The sequence below is a fragment of the Zingiber officinale genome, chromosome 11A (assembly GCF_018446385.1).
Source record: "Zingiber officinale cultivar Zhangliang chromosome 11A, Zo_v1.1, whole genome shotgun sequence".
Classification (NCBI taxonomy): domain Eukaryota; kingdom Viridiplantae; phylum Streptophyta; class Magnoliopsida; order Zingiberales; family Zingiberaceae; genus Zingiber; species Zingiber officinale.
Genome location: NC_056006.1, coordinates 80,598,480 through 80,619,460, shown reverse-complemented (window position 1 = coordinate 80,619,460; position 20,981 = coordinate 80,598,480). Strand labels below are relative to the sequence as shown.

General features: G+C 42.0%; 1 pseudogene; it reads left to right on the top strand.

The window, feature by feature from the left end:
* LOC122031505 overlaps window positions 1–19,678 on the top strand; it is a 56,106-nt pseudogene extending 36,428 nt beyond the window's left edge.
* Window positions 19,679–20,981: the final 1,303 nt, after the last annotated feature.

Below are 20,981 nucleotides of genomic sequence, written 5' to 3'. Positions count from 1 at the left end.
GTGCTTTTTCTCAAGCTTGCTACTGCTGCTCCGGCCGGCAGCCGCTAGGGCAAGGCAGGCTGAGATTTATGTGCCATAGTCCCTGTTTATTTGGGTCCTAACCAGGATTCTCGACAGGAGGGACTTGACAAGATTGGTATCACACACATATACATATACTGCGCACTGCAAATAATGTTTCGGTCGTCGACGACCATGCTAGCAGTAGGTGTTAGACCTTCCAGTATAGCTTCAAGGTGGATCGATACATTTTCTAAGTCCGATAATGTTGTATTGATGTATTGATATTTTTGGAGTTCCATGCCAATTTCTAATTAATTCTAGAAGATATTTAGTTTGATAAATGTAAATTCCATCTTAGCTCTATGCTTATACCGATAGAAAATAAGAAATTAAGTTCCTACGAGACTAGACACCATTTCGCGGAATCATTAGGAGAGTTTGCTGGGATTTTAGAAAGCCGTAAATTTGTGGAACCGAAAATAATATCACAACGAATTGGGCTATAAGGTCATTTACTAAGTTGGGACCTTAGACTGATATGGTGACTGGTTAAGGATATTATAATTGAATTGACAAGTTCCTCCATTACCAAGCTCAAATTGCTTGTTTAGTCCAGAGGACCTTTTTTAATTTAAAGACATAATTTCGTTGTTAAGTCCTCAATCACAGTTGGTTGACCCCACATATACTACTTTTGATAAATCCGTTAAAATGCAAATTTTCGCCCATTTAAAATAGCTTGAATCAGATGTAGAGCAATCCTAATGGATTCAAGTACTTCTTAGGCATCTGTCGTAGTCTAACCCTCTCTACTTGGTGAATGAACTCCTTTAGCTACTAACCTAGCTTTTTTTCTAACTATTTCACCTTGATCATTTAATTTATTTCTAAAAACCCATTTAGACAACCATGCTAGCAAGTGTTTCCTTTCTTCCTTGATTTCTTTCTTTCAAACCAACCTTGACTATTGAGATTATCCATCTTCTTTTCCAAATCTCCATCAAAGTACTATCCACTTTCTGGATTTTCCGGTATCCTAAGATCGATCTCTTGACTAAGTCATTTCACACTAAGCACTGAGAACAAGGGAGTGATCCCGTACCGTGCTACTGCCTTGACCTAGGATTCTTTTCCTCACATAGCATTCAGAACCATGAGTTGTCAAAGTCCAAAGTGCTTATTTGTTTACGTATTATTTTTTCATCTTTACTATATTGTTGGGTCAGTAACTTATATTTTCGTTGTCAAATATATATTTATTTTATTTCTTCTACTTTTATTTTGTTGTATATATCCCTACCTATTCTCACCTGTCCACTTGATTGAATATCCAAAATATTCCTGTTTTTGATGCAATTTCTAAGTAGTCTTTAGTGTTCAAAATGAAGACTTTACATCCAAATACTTTTAGTTTAGGTTGAGAATTTTATTATAATAAATTTCATAGGGTGTTTTATTTTTGAAATTTGTTAATTAAAATCCTATTTTTGAATGTACCTACGCTTGTCACCCCTTCACCCGGATTGATTGATTAGATAGTTTATATGGTAACATGGTTCTAACTAGGGTTCTCTGTCTACTAAACCATTTTGGTTTTGGGGTCCAAGGGAGGTATTCATGTTCTGACCTACTTATTTCACAAAATTCTAAAGTTGTATTCTCGAATTCCTCCTCCATGGTCACTTCATTCTTTTAATTTTAGTATCCTTTTCATTTTGTCAGAGGTTACTATTTTCAATTCTGTTTTTGAAATTTACCAGTGTGAACCCGAGATTTATATCATTGCAACATCGTCTTCCGTGCGTGAATCAAATAGGTCAGGTGGAGCAGTAAACATAGTTCTACCTAGATGTTGACTTGTGTAATGGTTCCTTATGCTACTGCATTGATTTTCAATAACTTTAATTTGGGATGTCCTCGACCACACTAGTAGTGACTCGTTTAAATGAGTTTGAGTGTGATGAATTATCTGCCCTTTGGTTCTTGTGTGTTAGAAAATACTTTATCGAGGGTGTTGGTAGATAATAGCGCCCTTAAGTATGATTTTTGGATTATCAATATGTTTGACTATACATTCGGACTTGGTAAAATTAATTGAGTAACTTAAAACTTAATTAAAATTAAAATTAAAATTTTAACTAATATTTTTGACATAATAAAACTCCGGAAAGTTAAGTCTCGATATTACTTTTCTTACCATTTCGTCATGTTGCGTTGATGAAGTGCATTAGAGTTCTTTAATTTTACCTGTTTTTTTTCATAAATTTTATCGAAATGCACGTCTAATAGCTGTTAGCAATTCTAATGATTATGTGTGATGCACAATCACGAAATATACCATCATTTTATAAAATTAATATACATTTTTATGGTGTTGACAGAGTTTAAGGTCAATTTTTATTAATTTTAAAATTATTTGTTATTTCTAAAATCAGGCACCAAAATTTACCATAAAATAATTTAAAAACATATTTTTAAAAAAATAAGATGCCTTTTTAATAGTGTTAAGAAACTTTAAATTACCAAGATATTGTATTTTTAAATTACAAACTCAACTACAAACTAATTTAAAATTGCAGGCTGATTTATAAAATTGTTTTTTTTGTAAAATAAACTTAATTATTTATTTAATGATATTAATAGACGCGTAAGATTTTTTTACTAAAATTAACTTTTAACAATAAAAAATTCTTTGACGATGTTGATGAATTTAAAATATTTAAGTTAATAATTTTTTGATAATTAATCTGGTCTAGGATGATTAAAGAAAATATTAGTTAATATAATAAAAATAATATAATTGATAAGAATATTAATAGTGTCATGATGAAAATTGAATATTTATATTTTTTTAAGTTAAATTAATTTAAGTTATTTTTATTTTAAGTTAATTAAGTTTTTTGAAAAATATTTATTTTTATATGAAGTTAAAAAAAAAACCTTTTCATTTGAAATAATTTATTTTTATTTGATTCATATATATATATATAACTTTTCGAATCGAGTAAATTTACTCCTAAATTTGAAAAATATTTATAGTATTTAAATATGAAAATATTTAAAATATTTAAGTTAATTTTAATTTGAAAATATTTAAGTTAATTTAATTTGAAAAATATTTAAATTTTATTTTTAATTTTTTAATTTTATTATTTTTATTAAAAATATTTGAAAAATATTTAAAAATAAAAATAATTTTAAGTAAAGTTTAAATTTGAAAAATATTTAAGTTTAATTTTTAATTTGAAAATATTTAAGTTGATTTTTATTTTGAAAATTATTTATTTTAATAATAATAATTTGAAAATATTTAAGTTAAATTCTTCTCAATCTTGTCCTAATCTGACCCTAATTAATCAGGAGATCCTAAATTGAGATTCAGATCAGGAGTCCTAAATGTGTTGTGAGATGTGTAGACGGGTGGGTGCTTTGCATACACTTTAGTAAGCTGAACTCTGGAGTGAGGTGAGTCGCGGGACCAATTTAGCCTGCTAGTCTTCGAACAAGTAAGCATGTTTGTGATCACCAGTGATAACCTCTTCGACGGGCTTGCACACTACAGTTTTCACAGACCTAACAGAGGTCTTCAAATTTACCCGCTAGGTAGTCATCACTTGGCCATGGTAGGCGTGCCACTTCCAGGACATCGCGGCGAATGCCACGATAACATCGAAAACTAGACTGCACATACGAACGACCAGCTTCCTACTTACTTACGGTTCGACGGATCAGGTTAGGTTCACCAAGATCAGTATTTTAACTTTTATCTAACTCAGTACTGATCTACTCGCTCTTATTTTATCTAACAATGAGTTTCAAATTACCTATAGTACCCATATATTGTTCAGATTAAGTAAGTCATTTACGCGCATTGTACTTATACTTCTATTTTCAATTGAATTTCGAATGTTAAGTTTAATTTCGAATTTTGATTTAATTGAATTTTTAAAATTTTTGATTTAATTTCGAATTTCAAATTTTTTAATTGATTTTTTATTTTTAATTTCAAGTTTTTAATTGAATTTTTGAATTTTTAATTGAGTTTTTAATTTTAATTTCGAATTTTTAATTGAGTTTTTAATTTTAATTTCAAATTTTTAATTGAATTTTTAATTTTAATTGAATTTTGAATTTTAATCGTTTTAGCTCCCCCTGGATCATAGTCTCGATATGGTCTATCGAGGTAATGTATTTGATCCTTGGGAACCCAATATTGTCCGAGTCCAACTTGATTGATCAGGTTGGACTTGGACTTTCCATTTATACATTTTTCATTTCTGTTATTGTTTTTGTAGAGAGAAATAATATGACTTATATTTCTTTTTAGATTTGTATCCTAGTCCAGTTTTATTTTCTATTTTCCAAAAATCAAGTCAAGATTCTTGGATCCTAAGGAAAATCGTTTATCCTTTAGTTTCTTGACTTGACTTTTCATGTTAGAATTTTCTTTCTTTCTCAAGTTTTTGAACTTGAGTTGAGGTTCCATCCTAAACTTGGTCATTTGAAGGAGTGACTTGATTCTAATTTTGGACTTAGCTACTTTATGCATTAAATAAGCTATATGATTTTTACTTAGAGAGTTGCCCTTGGAAATGGACGGATCGTGGCGGGGCCTGACCGGACCGCTCCGCGCCCCTTCTGTCGTTGTCATGTGGTTATCCGGTCGCTTGGAAAGTGAGAGTTCTTTTACGTGTCCAGTCCATTCCGGAAGACTCATCCCATTTGTTCAATGCTTTGCCTCTCTTCTTGGTTGGCTTGGTTTCTGGATCCTTCTTGTGCCTCTGCCCTGATCCTTGTCATGTGCCCTGACCTTGTTGTTGGCTCTAAGTTGACCGGTCAATGAAGACAGATCATCACATTTGTGCCCTTCTTTTGTAGTAGTTTCTTCTGTTGTTGACTATTTGATAAACTCATCGCCGCTTCCGAATCGCCGCTATGCTGCCGCCTGGTGGTTCCGCCTCCCTTACATTTTGGTTACGCTTTTCCAAGCTTCGCGGGTACACTGTTCTCTCGTCGGGTCTGAGTTGAGCAGTTCATCTAACTTTAGTAGATAAACCTTAGAAACCCTGAGTAGTATCGGATGCTCAAGGTATGTTCTAGAAAGGCGCTAAAGAATACCTTATGATGTCGTGTTATATCATTTTCGCAAGCCGGCCGGAGCATCTTGAATCCAGCATGGAGGGCGGGCAGTGTGTCCCACCTTCTGCCTTTGGATATTAAACAATTTATTGAAAATTAAGTCTCTTACTATCCCTTCGTGAAGGTCCTGTATCCTGGGGGAAGAGCTTAGTATTGATGAGCTATGAAAAGTAAGCGCTGCACCGCCGAAAGGGCCGACGCATCTTTGACCTTGCTGCTGTGTTGAAAGGCCAGCACAGTCTTGTCATATATTGTCATTGCACCTATACCACCTTCTTAATCGGATGCGCAGCGTGAGTGGGTAGTTGCCACCACCTAACATTATCTCACTGGTAAGGAGTTGAATCAGCTTTGACAATCATCAGGACATCAAAATGAGTCGAATGTTCCATTCCGATAACCCTTCCGAAAGTCTCCGGTCCGTGAATAGCCCGGTGCCCTAGTGCCAACATATCAGAGAGCTATTTGGATCAACTAAACTATAAACACAAGAAAGTTCAGACTTGGTCACGCGCTTATAGTGAAAACTACAAACTAACTTGGGGTTGCACCAACCCGTAAACCGGCGAGACCGATTGATTCGAGAAAAGAATTAGAATATAACTATAAAGCTAAATTCTAATTGAATCACCATGAAAAAATTGTTTTGAATGGTGGTTGCGGTCAGCGATTGATGGATCAAAGGCGCTGAAGAGGGTTATGGGGGTGATAGGGGGTGAAGCGGCTATGGCTATTTTGCGATTTACACACGACAGTTATGAAATGAAAGTGCAAAAAACAAGACACAAGTAGTGTTCGTTGGAGCGAGCTACGTTCGGGCCTAACTAAACCCCATGCGACCTCGGGTTTAATATATGTACAAAGTTAAGCAATTTTAAGCGTGCTGAAGAGACCACAGCGATAAAATAAATTAAGAGGCAATTGGGTTTGAGCGGCGTGAGAGCGCTGTTGACGAAGCGGTACACCAGCCACAGCACAAAACTCCGGTTATTGAGATTCATTGCTCGAGAACACGATTCTCGACTGATGATGTGGTTGCACTGGGCCTCTTTATAGCTGCTGCGATCGCAAGGTCCGAAGGATCTCGTCTCGGGATCAGGTCTGTGGTGATAAGTGAAGTGGATCTCACACCCGATCCGGTCGTATGACATGTCGTCGATCGATCAAACCGATTGGTCCGGTCGGTGAACCGAAGATGCCTGCCGCCGTCTCACGGTCGCCGCTGGCTCCCCGATTAAACCGGCCGATCGACCGTCTCACTCGCCTCTATCCTGGCAGCTAACCTGCACTCCTATCTCTACGGTATATCTTCAGATCATCTACCGGTGATCCGGTCAACGAACCTGAAACACGGAGGTGCGACGAGCTTGTAGCTTCGGCGACGATCGACCTCGAGAAGTTTCTCGCAACTGCATACGTTTCTTGCAAAGAGATACACAGATAATAAATTGAAATAAATGGCATAGCGGGCGTCAGCTCCTGTTTCCACCGATGTCTACTGGTTCTATAATTCCCACGGCAGGACACTCTCTACCCTCGATTTTTCCTCCGATCGACCGGACTTTTGCATTGTCCGACCGACGTTTGCGTTCTGGCGCTGCACGAGGCATGGCTCACCGATGCGGTCTTCTTCCAGCGCCCGCCTCCACCGGTCGACACAAGATTTTCCACACTAGTTTACCACCTTTGTTACCACTTTTGAAACTACCGAACACACTGAAACCAAGACGGGTTATAGGGCGCTCTCCCATGACGACATGACTCGGGGTTACCATACTCCCTATGATAGTTTCTCGACAGTCTCTCTTAGAAGGAGGAAATCCCAAACCACAGCATGTCCACAGCCCTAACAACTAACTCTTTCAATCCGCCATTATCAAAACCTGGATTTGATCGTCTGGACGCAATACTGAAGTTAGGTAGAAACTGAAGCATGATGCTGATAGGCCAATGGTGCCTGCAATCAGATCGACCAAAAATGACCATCGCAATCGAAGGCCTTTGAAACTCTCAAGAGTGACTTCCCGATGATCTGAGTAATGTGAGAGCGCTGTACGTCAGTCATGGGTGGTACGTGAGCCTGTAAGAGAAGGAGGTCGCGCTCGTCTGTAAAATCCAAAGCTCTCCAAGGATAATTTTCACAGAGAATTTGCATATTTTGTACATTCATTCCACATCATCGCGCTATGCAGGCTCATACTACGTTGCACAACTAGTAGTACTGACAACTTCACGACCTTCCCTTCACAGATTCTGAGACCATGATCGGATGATCATCAAAATACTGATACGGAATATATTTTCGTTTCGCAGCAAGCTTGAATGATTTCACATAATGATTCGAGAAATACTTCTCTTCTCTCTCCCTTACCTTCCAATGCTTGCTTTAAATTGTTTAGCTCACAGTCTTATATATAACTACTATTCTTTTCGTTTAGATTCGATCGTAACCCGCTTAGCGACGTCACATGTCACGGCGAGATTGAAACGAGTAACTACTCACTTGTCTGTTCTCCTCTCTCACTTGGCGTAAGTATCGGGGCCGGCTCTGCTGCCCTGCCTGCGTTCATCTTGTAAATAATACATAGCTAACTTTTAATGACTTTATAAGGTCCATCCTATTGTGGTGCTAGTCACCGTCACGCCCACACGGGCCATGTTGAGACGGAGAGATTTGCACGGATCTCGAGTAGGATACTCTTCTCGTGTAATTTTGTCTCATCGAAACGCTGGTCGGGTCGCACTCCTCCAATAGATGGTGCGTCGTCAGTTTCATCGCATAGTGTCAATAAGATCCTATACCAGGTCGCCTCACTAGGTAACCGCCTTTCATTACCAGCATGCGCGAAGGTATGAAGAGTGCCTTGTACATCGAAATGGCGTCTTTCAAATGCGCCTGTGTCGCTGAATTGATAGGCTACTGAATCGGCCTGGCCACCCGCCTGCTTCTGCATGGCTTGGCTCTTGCCTCTTCCACCCAATTGATCGAACCGCTTGAACTTTCTCATTAATCAAACCTTAATCCATTGACCATTTGCTTCGAGGATAAGCTCCGTATATCCTCGCAGTTATGTCGCTTGCGAAATGCTTGAAATGCCTTCCATTGTTTCCTTCCGTTAGGAGACTGCGACCAATCAAAGGATGTCTTCTTCACACAATTGATGTTCCGTGTCATCTTCCGAAAATAGCTGTGGCTATGCACCTACGATTATAAATATCCACCAATAAAGGCGTATATAGAGGCTGCCTCTCGATGAAAATGGTCCCGATATCCATGCCCATTGATCCGATTGATCAAGGACACTAAAGTTCGGTATAGATGCGTGATGGATATCGTGGAGGACAGATTGTTCACCAACATGCCCCTCTGTACGTAAAGGGTTGCAAATACTGACAGGTGACCTTGCGACTTATAGCGAGATATAACCGCTACTATGACATTGATCCACACACATCCCAAATGTATTTCAAGGCTGCCGGCTGGCTTCGCTATACTCAAGCATTTAAGTAGAGAGAGACCTTTTGTAGAGGTGTCCGATCATGACATAAGCATGAGCCTACCTCCTTATCATCAAGATTCTTAGGTGGTGGCATATATCGCGACAGAGATAATTGGTCATGCCTTGTGCTGATGATCAGTGCTCGCAGGTCTCAAATCTATCTGCTATCGGAAAAGGTTTGTGTGGTTGACTGACCGATCCCTCCAGTAGTTAAGGAACGGCCATTTTGCTAACTCATCCGCTTCTTCTGCAGCACCGGTAGGGTATCCTGACAGAATCATTCGAAATTCGAATTTCCTTTCGCTCTTCTCTAGCTTCGATACACTACACTTGCAATTTATCACAATTTATAGCGGTTACGAGCCTGGGAATACGAATAGATGCGATAATGCCAGTGTACGCTGCTGCGGGGTCTGTAGACATAAAGCCGATCCGTCGATGCTTGCTTGCCCTAGAATTGTGTCGCCGTGGTAGGTATCTTTGAGGAGATATTACCCAACGCCCCATGATGATTACTGGAGATCCATCCACATAGATCTTCCATGTTCGGAGAATGTACCGACCTCTAGAAATATGCGCTTAATGCAATGCCTTAGGTGTAGATTGAGGTATCTTGGTTGGTTGAGGTCGTTGATATCTTTATTCTCCCAACTAAGTCGGCATTGCCACATTTAATTAATCACACATGCTTTCTTGTGGTTCTTCCCAGACCTGTAGGAATGGATGTGATAAAAAATCAACCACCGAGCCACCGAGCCATAAGAATCAATCGTAGAAAACTTTTTCGTGTATCGTATATGGCTTCAACAAATGGTGTGAAGAAATACACCTCTCGATCCATACATTATCATGTTCTTTATGAGCATTTATCGTGGGTTCGTGGTCGGGGTGAGATAAACCATAAGGGTCTCCTGTTGGCAAGGGAGGAGTCTCCGACATTCTCTCTTAAAGCTCTAAAGCCTGTCATCTCTCATCACTCCCACTTGAGTCTTCTTAGCACCTTGAAAAAGCGGCGGCTACCGTGTTGGGGACCGAAATTCGAAATGTGCATGTAGCGGGTTTTTTGGGATAAATTGCATATCCTTGAGCACTTGAACTTTTCAGATGGCCTCTATTCCTCGCTTGTGCAAAATTGTAACCCAAGAATAAAATTTTCTCCTTCGGCCCGAATAAGCATTTGAGAGTTGATTATCTCCCGTGATGCGTATTTCCTTCCTCCATCTTTGATTAAGTTTTCGCGGGGATTGATGAGTATGTCTAAATCTCAGAGCCTCCACATTCGCACCGGGACTCTGTCCTTTAAGATTTTATCCATTCACTGGTATGTGGGTCAGACCAAGGAATAAAGGCATGACATTAATGAAGAATCGGTAATTTAGTAATATTCTCTTGATCTTCTCCTGCCAGGTATCATGATACTCTCGGTAATCGAAGAGCGTCGTTCTTTCACATCCTGATGTGGAATCTACCATTGATCAATGCTGAGAATAGAGGATATACTGCGATCATAGCGGTCTTGATATACATACACTTATTGTTGGGCTTCTACACCAGACTACATTAGAGAGAGGCCAACCCGAACATGTCTGCTTGGTACGTCTGAATGATCTATCCTGGCCTTATTATTTTATTCAGTCCACGAGAATTTCTTTTCTTCAGCCGCCGGGCCGGGATGTGTCGTGTAGACGCTCGAGCACAGCGCCTACAGCTCGACAAGTTCTTGATAGACTGAGCAAACATCCGTGCTTGGATTAAACCTCGAACTATTTCTTCTTCGAGGGAAAGGCTTACTTGGCTTGCCACGTCGGGCCGACCGGTCTGCCGATCAATGCAGAAGTGAAGTTGGCAGTTGTACTTCTTCCCAGGATGGGCCTCTCGGCGTAGGAAGGGGCTTCTGAGCGACATGTTACAACATGAACACCGTCGTCTGATCCTTTGATGTTTAAGTCCCGGGACCATGTGAATGCAGCACCGTCACGCCACCAAAGAAACACCTACCTTTGCCTCCCCACTCGTCGCTGCCCGACGGAAGCTTGATTTTTAAGTCAAGACCCCTGACCCTTAAATTCATGCAGTATGGGCTCCCTAGGATAACATTATAAGAAGAGTCACTGGCGTGTTGTGCCTTCTTGGATCGTGCGTGTCCGAATGAAGATTCTGGCTTAGTATGCCGGCTCAAACGTCCGTTCAGACCATTCCACGGTAGAATATATAAAGATGTAGCCATCCGGTTCATCATCGTGTCAACGCGCATCTCTTCAAATGCGCGTCTGACCCCAAATAAAATGGGTCTGTTGGACCGCTCGACCCCGGAAAAACGAGCCATTGGCAATGATGATGATGAGCGCATGAGTAACTCACCTGCACCTGCACTCGGTTCAGGTCTGAAAACTAAGCACGGTGACCAGAGCTACTTGCTCTCCGATGACGACGCATCAGCGGCCAAGATGAACCTCTAATCGAACATGAGACTTCGTGTTCTGCGTGCTCCTCCAAATCGAAAATCGTGGCGAGGATCATGTCGATCTCTCACAGGAGCATATTTGACCTCCCGATCCACGGCCGGGCCCCTGGCGCCAGTGATGATGTGCTAGGAGTCCTGCAAGGATGAGATGGTCCGACTGTCCACCGCTGCCATACTTGTTCTTCCATCATCTTTCATCAAGCTAGCACCCATCCTCGAGAGTTTAGTCCTAGTAGCATCATGTGCAAGGATATACTACCGTCGGCTGGCACTGAGTCGAGAGTCAGATTTTTTCCCGCGCCCGGAAGGGCAGTGCCGCCGACGAGAAGAGCCGAGAGGGTGGTGGTAGGTTCTCGTGGTGTGAAGGAAGTGGTGCAGAGTTGCATTCTCCAAATTGTGAGAGCGACTTTTTCTATCTCATCAAAAATTCCTAGCGTTTTGAGATTTTTGAGAGATCTATAAGAAAACTCTCCTCTCCAATCCATGAGGAAAAGGCGCCAATCGGAGTCGAGGCATGCTAGCGAGGGACATCTGAGCCCACTTGATTAAGCGATTGGTGGCCTCGTGGCCTGGCGGTGGCACGAGGCAATCTGCCTTCGATACGTTCTCTTCGACGATCGCCATCGGAGCAAATCGGCCGAGAAAAGCCATTTCAAGTCAGTAGTGTTGATGGACCTTGAGGGCAAACCATTGAACCATTTAGGCTCGGCCGACTATGGTGAAAACTACATCATTTGCTTTGTGACATATATTAGATAGCGCTGCTAGGTTTTGAATTTTCACATTAAGCTCTTCCTTGAGTTCCGCCATAATCCCGTGTGGCTCTTAGGCAATCTTTCATTTAGAATCACGAAAGTACTGCTTCTCATCTGGATCTTCGAACACTCAGAGGGTCTTTCTCTCCTTTGTGAACTGAACTGATGATTGTGTACTGAGGCTGCCTCCTCTTAAGGCTTTGTGTTTGGCTTCGTGGGTGAATTTGCATGCGCTGAGGCTCACGATAAGGATGTTGAGAAATACCCAGTACCGCTTTTGGAACCGATGTGTGCTCTCTGAAGCTCAAGCTGAAGCCAACAGAGAGGGCTCATGATGCGAAATAAGGGTATGGTCCAACCCTTCGAATAGCTGAATGCAATCTACATAGGTAGACACTGTTGGGTTCCAAGCCCGACGATCGCCTGACTTGTTGTGTTCCACAGTACGATTTACACGATGTCAAATTCGATCCATTCGCCCTTTGAAGCGTGGACGAGCCTTGCCTACTATGAACATTGAGATCAATGAGAGTACCGACACAGCGAGATGCAGACAGCAGAAGGTTCTGGAAAGGATCGAGATGATACTGTTGCTCAGACAACCTGGTTACGTTCGAGTGGGTGCGAAACAGGAAAAGTCCCAGCCGGCCGCTCAAGAAGTGCTTTTCCCGGAATCGGACGCTTGAGAAAAAAGACACACAGAAATGGCTAGAAGCGGGAGAAGGGACAGCATCCCTTTTATTACTTTGAGATGGGGCTTATGGAACCTAGTGAATGCCGTGATGGAATGCGTGGAGCCTCAGACAAGACACGGCGCCGTGGCTTTATAAAGTGAACGGAGGGTATAGGGCCCTGCCTGCTAGAATATTCCTGATGTGATTGATTTGATTTTCTCCCATGTTCTCTTGTCGATATGTTGCGTGTAGTCTCGTCTCACCCACCGACCCACCTCTGCACCGCTTTCCGGCCACAACGACCACACATCCGCCTGACGTCACTGTGGATCGCAGCACACGTTACATCGTTCCACTATTACAACTTATCTGCACCGGGTCCGTCTGGCCACCCATGTTGGTCACGTGGCCAGGTGGCGAACCATCTCCATATCCGACTGCACAATTACATGCGGCGGGTTTCGACTTGACTTCGCTTAGCGCGGTCCGCACCCGCACAGGTACCCGCATGAGCTCTGGTACGTACCACGCCGCACAGCGCTCGATACCGGCTCAGCTGTCGCATGGGTGTCTCCGTTAGGACCAAAGGCTGCTTTGTGTGGTCCGGTGCCGACCCATACCCGCACCTGTAGGGCGTACTGGATGGTCTGCGAAACCTACCAGGGTCCTAACGTTCGACACCTGCGGTGCAAGCTGCTCGAGGCGCTCGGGTCGATCCGATTCGCGACCGCCGGGGTCCGATGCACCGCTGTCTTTTCGATCTTTTCCTCCAGAGTTTAACCTGTGAGTGCCGCTGGTGACACCGTGCGGTATCTCCGGGGTCGACCCGTTCATTATCGTATGGGTATTATCCACTGATTCGTTCATCTGCCGTTGGTCTTTCTGCATTGCTCCGTTATTACGATTCTTCTGACTTTTCATCCGGGGCATGGACTCTGGGTGCAGCAAATGAACCTCACCCCTCTGTGCCAGAGTCATGATGTGGCCCAGAACACTGCACCTATCCACATCGCAGCACTAACAGCCACTCTTGACTCTCTGACCTCCTCGATCGCTCGATTGGCTAGGCCAAACGAGAGGCCTGAACGACCACCTGTGCGCTTGCCTGTACTCTTGACCAGCCACACGAGGGTGAACTAGAGACCTCGGTGGCGTGACCGATTCTCCGCGTTTGGGCAGCTCCTGCCGTCGATCAGACTTGCCGATCCGTAGACCGAGCATGGACCCGGTCGGTCGGTACTTTTGAACGATGCCTTCTGAGGGCCGACACGACTTCTTGTGGCACGGTGCATTAACCTCCAGTCTGTGCTTACCTCGTGTCTTTGACTGACGTGTTACTCGATCGGTCGCGCGACACCTCTACTGATGATACTGCCCATCACCATCATGATGGCCAATTTGATTGCGATTGCGGTCGGAATTAGCCGCACCATACACAACACTATACCACAGTGGAGCAAGTTGTTGGGCGGTGTTTCCTTCAGCTTGGGGTGGCACCTCTACTCTTGTCGCAAAAGGACTCTGCGTGAACAAAGAGGAGGAATTGATACGGTTTTCAACGTCCAGCTCCTTTCAATTACTTTATTACTATCTTTTTGAGTTCTAATCATTCCATCATCTGGGAGTAACTTTGCGATTAGAGGCTCCTTCACTTTGGATTGACTTGTCGAGTTTGCCGAGGTGCATGATTAATTTTTAAATTTTTTTTTTAAAAAATTTGTCTAACTAAGAATCTCAGTTGTAGTTGAGTTGACAATGTTTCTCTTTTTATTCTTTTTGAGTATTTTTTGCAAGATAGTCTAATGAAACTTCCAACTCCAATTCAATGAAATTGTTAACGATCATAGTAAAATGACAACGCTCATTCAATTTTTAAAGACAGTAATTATCATAAAACTAACTAATTTGATAAATTTAGAAAATGCAAAGATATTGTAACAGATTATCCTAAAACGATATTATAAAAAAATAATAATAATAAAAGGGCTCTCAATTTCATTCTGAGTCTCTATTATTTTCATAATGCTCTTTAAAGCTTTGAAATTGTCCACTGTTTTGTGATTTTAATACCTAATTCATCAGGGGTGAAATAATAACTGTGTTCATGAATGTTATGTTATGGAAGGTATTTTAAAAAGAGAGACAAAAGAAGGTTTCACAATTCTATGAAATAAAGTTAACATTATGGTAATTTTGAGGTAAGCCCCTTGATGTTTCTTAATTACACTGAGACACCTTGCTTCCCAATTTCTTATGTGCTGCAAATTGGTTAAGCGAGTTGGGCTAGTCTAATTTGCTCAGCATGTGATATGATCCAAAAGATATATTCCAATATTTTTTAAAAAATTGTAAATAATTTATTAAAAAAAATTATATTGACAAGGTATTATTATGTATATATGTATGAATATATAGGGATGAAATCCATTACCCTTTTCTCAACTGTATTCGATCTTTATTCAATTTTATAAACTATAAATTTGTCATGTAATAATCAACTCAGCTATATATATAGAGTTGTTATGGTGCATGACTCCCCTGTGCGTGTCTCCGTCCATGCCTCTCACAAACATCCGGGCGCTCAAATTATTTCCGAACACTCCATGCAGTAGGGCATAAGAATCGGATATCATATCAAAACCATGTATGTATATATATACACACATGATAATTTTAGCTTGGGTGGCGGCAGAGAGTGACACTCATAGTACTGCACACAGCAATTTTTTTATCTATGTTTTTTAAACTTTCTGTTATACCAATAAATTTTTGTCTTTAGAGTGTATTTTTTTATAAAAAAATTAAATAATATAATCTAAATCTCTAAATTCTGAATCTTAAGTTATAAAAAAAATAAAGAAATAAAATACTATTAAAATATACTAAAAATAATACCTTGTCATTAAATTTATATCTTTTAAAATAATATTTTTTTAAAATAGACTATTATTATTATTATAATATTAAAAACGATCATTAGATTTATTAATAGTTTTGGAGATATTATTTTCAATGAATTAATCAAATTACATTGCTATATATATATATATATATATATATATAGGGTTGTAAATGAATCAAACATTAGTGAATCAATTTGGTGTTCAAATTGGTAAGAGTTTGTTTATGTTCGTTCAATATACACTAGATTAATTAAACAAATAAGTTTGAACAGCTCGTTAAACTAAACAAATAAGTTTAAATATATGTGTTCAACTCATTAACATTTGTCAATAACGTTCATGAACAATGTTCGTAAATAGTATTCGTGAACAATATTCACAAACCATATCCATTAATAACACTCTTTTCAATATACTAAATAAATAATAAAATAATAAATAAGTTTAAATTATCAAACTTAATAACCAATCAAACAAGTTCAAATTGAGAGTTCGATAATATCTAAATGAACCAAGCTCGAACTAAGCTTGAACTAAATTTAAATTGAGAGCTCGATAACATCTAAACGAACTAATCTCAAACTAAGATTCAAATAAGCTCAAGCTCATAAAAAATAAACAAAATCAAGTTTGAACAATCATTTCAAAAACTTGATTCATTTTAAGCTCAGCTCGATTTAACTCGATTAACTTGTCAAATAGTTTAAACCTCCCAAAATTTGACTCAGTTCAACTCATTTATAGCCCTAAGTATTAATAAATACATACTGCACACATATTAAGAGCTTCCTATCTGTACAAGTTTTGTCTAAAATGAGCGGACATTAGGCTGGCGTAACCAGCATAACAAATGGAACATTTTCACACGTCATCCCGTACTACAACAAGCTTTGAAGTGCTTCAACAACAAATTACTTCTCGAGTATTTTAAAGAGCGAAAAAATTGTAGTTAGACACGGCCATATAAGAACATCCACATTATCATTAACATGCTAATGATAATATGTTGTTTATTTTTATTTTTAATATATAGGCATTAACACGTTCATGAGTTAATGATAATATGTTGTTGTTTTTTTTTTTTATTTTTAATCTGTAGGCATTAAAATGTTCAAAGAATTGAACACGTTAATGCTATAGTACTACTAAAAAGTATCCACTTTGACATTAACACTTAAATATTAACGTCATTCTGAATCCCTAAACACCCACAAAGACTAGCAAATAAAACATTCACACATCACAAAGACGGACAGCGAGATGGGCCAAAAAGTACATAGACGGTGGAATGCAGTGGGAGGTTAGGGAAGGGGCATGCCATCCTAAACCTTAAACCCTCGTTAGACTACATGATTCCTTCTTACAACTGTTCGTTTCTGTTACAGTTAAAAAGATGAAAGGGTATCCTTCCCCTTTATCTTATCGTTCATTCAAATTTCTTTATTAATAGAGGAAGAGAAAGAGTCATATTCCTCCTATAAAATTACGTCTAAGGTCCAAGAAATAAAGAGAGAAGCTATGTGCGAAGTGTGCAAGGTTAAAGAGAAAAGGTTTGTCCCGTGTGTGCAATTTCTATGCAAGGTTGGTTTGTGTCCATAAAAGAGAGAGAAAGGAGTTGCTACGAAAAACATAAGTTTGGGTTTGTCCATTATTATCGGATTGGAATTTAGTTTGTGAACCTTAAAAAGCTTTTCGATTAGTTCATGATCGCTCTTCCGACGATGAATTATTCTTCGATTTCTTCTCAAATTTCTTCCCCAAGAGCACTATAACTTTTTACAGATTTTATTTTCTGTATATTTTTCATATTTTAGAACCAACACTGATATCAGAGCAACGAGATTCTAAATTGCGTGAAAGTCGTCATCTGAAAATTCCTTATGAGCCAGCAAGCACCTCATGATCGTCATTGAAATCGGCGACTATAAAACTCGTGACCACTGTGGTCGGCGACCTCTCGCGATAGAAAGAGTTTGATTAATTGATTGTTTAATCGATTAAATAATTTCTTTGAACTTTTGATTTTATTAAATAAAAAAACGTGAGTTATTCACATTTTGCTTTTAAGGGATAAAAAATTACAAAAATGAGAAAAATTTTCTCAGGTGGAAATAAAAAAAAAAATGAAAGAAAGCTTTTTTTTTTTTTTTTGGATCGATTTGGTTCAATTTGGTTTAAATCAAATTGGTCCAATCAGATTTAGATCTGGTTCAATTAGTTTGAACCAGTCTGATCAAATTACTGATTAGTTTAACCAGACTAGTTTGGTCCAAATTAGAACCAATCTGACTTAAACCGATTCAATTAATTAAATCGGATGGAATCATATTAGTTTGGTCTAATCAAATGGGCTAGATTTGTTCTTGATCGGGCAGTAAGGACGGGAGACCCCCTTTGAGGGAAGTCAACGCCACGTGGAGGTCAAAGGTCAAACGGCCGACCGGAAGAGGGGGGACCGGCCGGCCGAAAGGGGTCTAAGCGGAATCAAAGACAAGCGGAACAGGCCGGCTCTGGTTTCGATCATAGCGGCCGGATGGTCGGCCGGTACGAGGCTGACGGTCTGTGGCAATGCCACTCGAGTCTCGACCGTCTCACCGCAGCCAGCTCATGAGATCTCATCTCCCGCGGTCAATCACGATGATGCCGGTCTACTCCTAACGGACCTCGGAAAGGATCCAAGGCGGTATAGGCACGAGAGAAGACAAAGACAAGGACAAAGGGGAATAAGAGACAGGACAAGGAACACCTATAGTCTCGAAGCAAGTCACACAGAATCTCTATGGGATAGGTCACTATTTGGATCGATCGATCTACATACCGCCTCTCCCGCCTATCCACACCGGTGGTAAGAGGACAAGGTGATGATAGCCTCTAGCTGACCCATCTAACAATAAGCATGTTCAAGACTTCACGGGAGACATCTCTCACCCATATGAGACCCATCTCCTCTTGCCCTGGCTGAGCCACTTGGAGAGTAAGAGACACGATTCGCCGACTGTTCGAGGGTCTTCGCACCGAGCTCCTCATTCACGCCGGACCGAGATCGTATCACATTCCGATCGAGAGGAGGGTTATCCCGTCGCAAATCATTCACTTTGGGGAGCTCCATAATGGCACGCGCGCTGCTGCCATCCCCCGCATGCAAAGAGATGGATGAAGGCCGACGATCACACAGTGATGCTCTCCCGGAGGCTCGGCCTAATCGAGGCAAAAGCGGCCAACTGTGGAGCAACAAAAGGAAAGCAGGCGCCGCCCGAGGATGGGCAACAGCGACGACAGCTGCTGGGAGCGGAGAGGCAACCGCCGTTCCCATTTCATGGGCCCTTTCGCTCGCCTTTCTCTGCCTCACTCCGTTTCATCCAAGGAGGGCAATATCGTATGCATGCGCGAGACGGCCGAGCGGACGACGCACGCGGACGCGGACGCCTCCCGAAATGCGATCCAGCGATGCGCCAAGCATTCATCCAGCGATCGCGCGCGATCAGGAATCAGAACACCAGGCGGCCGATTTAACCGATTTAATTATCCGGGGTAGAAACTGACACAACTTAACCTACAATTAATCAGAGGCAAGCCGGTTCAACCTCTGATCGCGGATCTTTCGAGGTCGAGGCAGTGGGGCTGGGGCGGATCAACCGCAATTTTCGAGGACCACACTGGCACTACTCGCCAAAGCATTAAGTAGTCGCAGGAGCTAGGGCCGGTAGGAGCGGGTTACCAACCATTATCCTGCCTCAGCCTGGACAGCCTGGACACTTGGACACAGATACAACGGCCGGGGTCGACCCGCGAAGGCAACTTGAGAGAGGTAAGTTCCAAAATACATGAACCAGAGCTAACAGTGAGGTTCCTGTTCACACACCTGGGTCCTCTGCAGCACGAGCAATTGCCCAATCAGATGGAGATCTGCTTTCTCCCCAATCGGCTCGAGGATACACTGCACCTCCACCATTACGGTGCGACAAAGTCACATGGAGGTACATCTCAACATCACACGGACCATCACAAGGAAACTTTCTCCTTGCCCACTTTGAAGTTACGTTTAAGTTTACAGTACACCTTTGAAGTGCAGATCGCTACGCGACATCCGATGGTCAGCTCCTACGCGGCCGATATTTCCGCGCGAATGACTCGCCTCGAGAACCGTGCATCGATGACGCATGGCTCTCGCGGTGGCACATTGGCCTCTTCTCCGGTACAGGGGAAGAGAGGCAAGTCTCTGCTCGTCCGCTCAGCTTGAATCCTCGCGTCTCGTTTCCCTTCCGGGCCGGTCGGAGCACCTATGCCCACTTTCCAAATCGGTGGAGGCAGGGGCGAAAGTGGCGATTGAGGTGGCGACTGAGCCGGTCACCACACAAAGCTACCAACTTATGCATAGTCGGTGTGATTTCAAGGCTCTCGCCGCCAGTTTATAATCTGAAGTAAGAACGGCCTGCTCGAAGACATGCAAGAATGGTGCAAAAGCTGGCATAGCAACACTTACATTCAGTTTCTTGAAGTAACACTTCACTAAGAGCCCTTGTGAGCAGAATTCAGCCCGCCCGACTCTGATCCGAGAAATAAAAGCTCGATATAGCCGCCAAGTCATCGCCATGAATCCCCAAAGGAGACGGAGGCCTCTCAACATGGAAGTTCGTGAGACACCCTCAGATCCACATCCTGAGTCCGGAACCGAGGAACGATATGCCCGAAATCGTCTGGGACGGGAGGTGGAATGGTTGACATGGCCGCGCCAGTGGGCGCACCGTACAGGTTCATGGTGATGGACATTGAGCGTGCGGCGTGAGCTTTCAGACTTTGCGAAGGGAAGAAAGTAAAGGCCGCGGCAAACCGAGGTCGGGACGCTGGGCGACTTGTTTGGAGTGGGTGGGTTGCGCCTATTATCACCACACGATCGTGGGCTTAACCTTTTCTTGTAGGGTGAAAGCGCTCAGATGCTAATACTGATTTCTCTACCAATTCATCTTCATGATCGAGCTCAACTACGATCAACTCGATTCAACTAACATTGAGAATCAGGAGCCTTAGAGCCCCTGGCCTGCGTGAGCAGTAGACAAGCCAGCATCGCATCGGCTCTCATAATCGGCTCTCATCAAGGCCTTCAATACGATCATTGAATAAGGGTTAAAAATCGAGGCTCGGCGCGCTACGCACACTAGGCTACCGCTCAGGCGTCCGGAGGGCGCACTGCAAATCTGAGGGAGCGCGTTGCGCGGTATAACCAGAAGACCGGACGAAGACGAACCGCTCGCCGGATAAATAATCGGCTAAACTCCCAGTGACTATAAACGACCGCCGACGAAGACAATAATGAGAGCTGTTAATATCGAGGTCGACACTATAATCCCCGAACTCCGAAACTAGAGTCGAGTATCGAGTCGACCTGGTAAAACCCCGGAGGCCGGAGTGAGCCCATGAATATCGTCCCCGACGTGGCTACCCCGACTCCGGGACCCGGCAGAGTCCGACGTCCGGCTGGCACATAATATCCTTGACCCATTATCCTACCGCATAAAATCGCGCCTCGTCTCGTAGGACTCGGT